At 38.4% G+C, this 5,549-nt stretch overlaps 1 pseudogene; it reads right to left on the minus strand.

Moving 5' to 3' along the window:
- Window positions 1-1,599: 1,599 nt before the first annotated feature.
- Window positions 1,600-1,949, minus strand: LOC118844786 (annotated as a pseudogene).
- Between the last annotated feature and the right edge of the window lie 3,600 nt (window positions 1,950-5,549).

Genomic DNA, 5,549 nt, shown 5'->3' on the forward strand with positions numbered 1-5,549 from the left:
AGTCTTATCTTAAACTGATTATTGGAACTTGCTATTCAAAGACTTAATGGGACTGTTAACTGACTGTTTCTCAGTCTAACTCCAGGTGTGAATATCAAGGAAGGCTGATGCCGGCAGCTCTGCGAGGGGCAAGTATGAACTGCAGGTATGATTTCATGGGAAGGTTGAGAGGTCAACTGTTCCACATGTGCTGAGGTGGGACTCTCTTGATTTGATTCCTTAACTGAAACCTGGCAGACTTTAAGCCTGGCTCAATGCAGTTTACAGTTTGATGCAACTTCTGCCTGGAGTTGACAGGAAGTTACTATAAGTTAAGTCCTAAGTTTCTTAGTGGCAAATTTCTATAATCAGAAGGTTTTGTAAATATAGTAACAAATCTATTAAAATAATTGATTATGGAACATCTTAGGTTACTATAGGACTGGGACCAGTGTTCCTGTGTGTGTTCCTGCATAAGTTAGCATGCTTTATAAGGGCCCTGTATAGGGTTTTGTATAAGTTAGGGTCCTTTAATTCTTTGTAATGGTATGGAAACAATTAGGTCAAGGGCTTGTGAGAATGCTATTTCTGTTATTTGGTTAATATCATGCTTGTCTGAAGTTTTGTTACAATTAGTAAAGTTTTTTTTTCCAAGTACAGGCATTTATTGAGATTGATGCCTCTCATGGAGCAGGCCAAGTTCCAAGAGGAGCCAGCAGCTTCAAAGAAAGCAAGATAGATTTTTATAAGATAAAGATGCAATTACAAAACAGAAATTTACATAGAATATGGGAATATGATTAATATTAAAAAGGCAGAAGGAGTTTGTTAAGGGATTAGGTAATGGAGGAGAGGTCATAGCCTCAGTGGAACTTCGCAGGCACTATTGTAGGGTGGGCCCCTTCTAAAGTTTGGTGGTCAAACATTCTGGTCATGCTGCCCTCCAATTGGCTAGCTATTGTGGTCCTATCTGGTCAAGATAGATAGTTAGGTATTGTGGTTCTGTCTTGGGCTAGATGGATGATTTGATTATGATTGAATACAAGAACACACCTGTTTAAATATGTGGTCTGGGGGCAGTACCTGGGTAGAGGCAGTGGCTGAGCTCCCATCACATGGATACACACCTGTTGTTCTAGTGAGTAATGAGGCATAAATTAGGACATTGACAGAGGTGGGGTGGGGGTGGAGCGAGGTAAGTACAGTGGGCTTATAATGAAGTTATAATATTGGGGCTGGGGCAGCTCTATTAGGACTCTATCATAAGGAATCTGCTATCCCCCATAGACTCCAACGCAGCTTCAGGTACCTAGTATGGATAGGATTAACATAGTTGTAAATGGGCTGAATTTACAGTCAACAATGTGTTAGGAGGTTAACCAAAAAAAGCAGTTAAGGGTCATTTTCTCATTCTGCCCTATGGGGTTTTTCAGACTGCTCCCAGTTCATAGAGTCAGTACCTTTAAATCTCCATTCTTCTACAGATAACACACACCCTCTTCTGTTCTCAAAGAAATTTATTCACAGTTGTGAAGGGAGGGGCAGGCCTTGGCAATATCTGAAATATCTGTGGGTCTCTTGATTCTGTCCTCCTGTTCTGGGGAGTCCATTGTAGTGGCTGGGTAGTTCATGGGTGTGGCTGTGTTGTAGAAGCTGCCAATTTCATCATCATCACCATCACTGCTTCTTTGATTCTGCAGGATAGGCTTTTCCTACTGGGTCCACCAATATGACTAGCCCCCAACGTGCAATACTGATGCCAACAACCATCTGGAAGATGATACCTGGGTTGGTGGCATAGCCAAGCTTCGAGGGCCACTGAGCTATCCAGTACATGTAGCTGCCGGTCCTCAGCAGCCCTGCTCCCGATAAGAGGTGGCAGCTCAACGCGTTCTTGCCCAGAGCCCCGGAGCTGGGAGCTGGGCTGGGGCTGGTGAAGCAGTGGTTGATGAAGATGTGCTGGCAGCCATTACGAGGTGGGGGGAGCAGAGAGCTCAATTAGTAATGTTAAAAAAGAATGGCTTGTGGTTTATTTTGTAAATGCCTTAAAAGAAACATGGCATGATTAAAAGTTTATGATTTTATTATTGTATTTATGTATGTACTGGAGCCTGATATTAATTCCCTAGTGAAATCTCATCCTCCTGGTGAGGAAATTAATAATGGATTAATGTAAAGTATAAGAAACTGTGTTCTGATGATGACAATTGGCCAAGGTTCCAATTTTAAATTTGTAAATATGATCAGGGCATAAGAATTAGAAATGGTAATTGTTTCAACAATCTGGCTAGCAGCTGCTGTGGGGGCGGGGTGGTATAAAACCAACAACAACCAGCTCACAGAATGCTACAAGCCCAGGTTCTTTTGATCTGCTTTACTAAGGAAAGCAACATTAAGGGGTTAACAAGCTTACTTTAATCCGACATACAAATATCATTCACTTAGTTCAGGGGAAAAGCCAGCACCCTGAACTTCAGAGCAATACAAACAAATTACAAACATCAACAGACAGACTTAGTCTGATTCAAATCCCAATTCATAGTTGCCAGAGTTTAACCAAGTCTGAACATCTGGGTTTACAAGCTGGAGGGCTCTTAGAAACTAAATAATATAATCCTAAAGAATGAGTGTGTCAAACAAGAAATCATAAGAACAATCAATAATTTTATCAAAGAGAATGACAATAATGAGATAACAAACCAAAATTTATGAGAGGTAGCCAAAGTGGTACTTAGGGGAAACTTTATATCTCTAAATGATTACATTAATAAAATAGAGAAAGAGCAGACCTATGAATTGGGCATGCAATTTAAAAGTTAGAAAAAGAACAAATTAAAATCCCCAAGTAAATACCAAGTGAGAAATTGTAAAAATCAAAGGAGAGGTTAATAAAACTGAAAGTAAGAAAATTAAGAGTTGGTTTTATTTAAAAAAAAACTATAATAAAATTGAAAAACTTTTAGTTAACTTAATTAAGCAAAAAGAAAGAAGAAAACCAAATTCCAGTATCAAAAATGAAAAAGTGAATTCACCACCAATGGAGAGGAAATTAAAGCAATACTTGGGAGCTATTTTGCCCAGCTGTATGCCAATACATCTGACAATGTAAGTTAAAATGATGAATATTTACAAAAATATAAATTGCCAAGATTAACAGGAGAGGAAATAAAAGATCTAAATCACCCCATTTTAGAAAAAGAAATTGAACAGGCCATCGATGAACTCCTGAAGGAAAAATCTCCAGGGTCAGATGTATTTGCAAGTGAATTTTACCAAACTTTTAAACAATCAATTCCAATACTATATAAACTATTTAGAAAAATAGGCAAAGAAGGAGTTCTACCAGATTCCTTTTATGACAAATACCATGCTTGATGCCAAAACAGAGAATGAAAATCATAGACTTATTTCCCTAATGAATATTTTTTTTAAATGCAATTTATTTATTTAACATATTTGGTTTTCAGCATTGATTTTCACAACATTTTGAATTACAAATTTTCTCCCCATTTCTACCCTCCCCCCCACTCCAAGATGGCTTATATTCTGGTTGCCCTGTTCCCCAGTCAGCCCTCCCCTCTATCACCCCCCTCCCCTCTCATCCCCTTTTCCCTTCCTTTCTTGTAGGGCAAGATAAATTTCTACACCCCATTGCCTGTGTATCTTATTTTTTAGTTGCATATAAAAACTTTTTTTGTTTTTGAACATTTGATTTTAAAACTTTGAGTTCCAAATTCTCTTTCCTCTTCCCTTCCCACCCACCCTCCCTAAGAAGTTGAGCAATTCAACCTAGGCCACACATGTATTATTATGTATAGCCCTTCCACGATACTCATGTTGTGAAAGGCTAACTACATTTTGCTCCTTCCCAACCCATCCCGCTTTATTGAATTTTCTCCCTTGACCCTGTCCCCTTTCCAAAGTGTTTGTTTTGATTACCTCCACCCCCATCTGCCCTCTCCTCCATCATCCCCCCGCCTTTTATTTTTTTTTTATCTTCCTCCCTCTTCTTTCCTGTGGGGTAAGATACCCAACTGAGTATGTATGGTATTCCCCCTCAGGCCAAATCTGATGAGAGCAAGGTTCACTCATTCCCCCCACACCTGCCCTCTCCCCTCCTCCCATAGAACTGCTTCCTCTTGCCACCTTTATGCGAGATTATCCACCCCATTCTATCTCTCCCTATCTCCCTCTATCAGTATGTTACTCTCTCATCCCTTAATTTCATTTTATTTCTTTTAGATATCTTCCCTTCATCTTCAACTCACCCTGTGTCTGCTCTCTCTCTTTTACATATATATATATATATACATATAAACACATATATATATACACATACATACACATACATACATATACACATAGATATATACATACATACACATTCACTTATATATATACATAAACATATATATATATACACACACACACACACATATATATATATATATGCATATTCCCTTCAACTACCCTAATACTGAGGTCTCATGAATCATACTCATCATCTTTCCATGTAGGAATGTAAACAAAACAGTTCAATTTTAGTAAGTCCCTTGCAATTTCCGTTTCTTGATTACCTTTTCATGCTTCTCTTGATTCTTGTGTTTGAAAGTCAAATTTTCTATTCAGTTCTGGTCTTTTCACTGAGAAAGCTTGAAAGTCCTCTATTTTATTGAAACTCCATCTTTTGCCTTGGAACATGATACTCAGTTTTGCTGGGTAGGTGATTCTAGGTTTTAATCCTAGCTCCATTGACCTCCGGAATATCGCATTCCAAGCCCTTCGATCTCTTAATGTAGAAGCTGCCAGATCTTGGGTTATTCTGACTGGGTTTCCACAATACTCAAATTGTTTCTTTCTGGCTGCTTGCAGTATTTTCTCCTTGATCTGGGAGCTCTGGAATTTGGCGACAATATTCCTAGGAGATTTCTTTTTGGGATCTATTTGAGGAGGCGATCAATGGATTCTTTCAATTTCTATTTTGCCCTGTGGCTCTAGAATATCAGGGCAGTTCTCCTTGATAATTTCCTGAAAGATGGTATCTAGGCTCTTTTTTTGATCATGGCTTTCAGGTAGTCCAATAATTTTTAAATTATCTCTCCTGGATCTATTTTCCAGGTCAGTGGTTTTTCCAATGAGATATTTCACATTGTCTTCCATTTTTTCATTCCTTTGGTTCTGTTTTATAATATCCTGATTTCTCATAAAGTCACTAGCTTCCACTTGCTCCAATCTAATTTTTAAAGTAGTATTTTCTTCAGTGGTCTTTTGGACCTCCTTTTCCATTTGGCTAATTCTGCCTTTCAAGGCATTCTTCTCCTCATTGGCTTTTTGGAGCTCTTTTGCCATTTGAGTTAGTCTGTTTTTTAAGGTGTTGTTTTCTTCAGTGTATTTTTCAGTATTTTTTTGGGTCTCCTTTAGCAAGTCATTGACTTGTTTTTCATGGTTTTCTCGCATCCTTCTCATTTCTCTTCCCAATTTTTCCTCTACTTCTCTAACTTGCTTTTCCAAATCCTTTTTGAGTTCTTCTATGGCCTGAGGCCAGTTCATGTTTTTCTTGGAGGCTTTTG

Source organism: Trichosurus vulpecula, chromosome 1, assembly GCF_011100635.1.
Source record: "Trichosurus vulpecula isolate mTriVul1 chromosome 1, mTriVul1.pri, whole genome shotgun sequence".
In the NCBI taxonomy this organism is placed as follows: Eukaryota; Metazoa; Chordata; class Mammalia; order Diprotodontia; family Phalangeridae; genus Trichosurus; species Trichosurus vulpecula.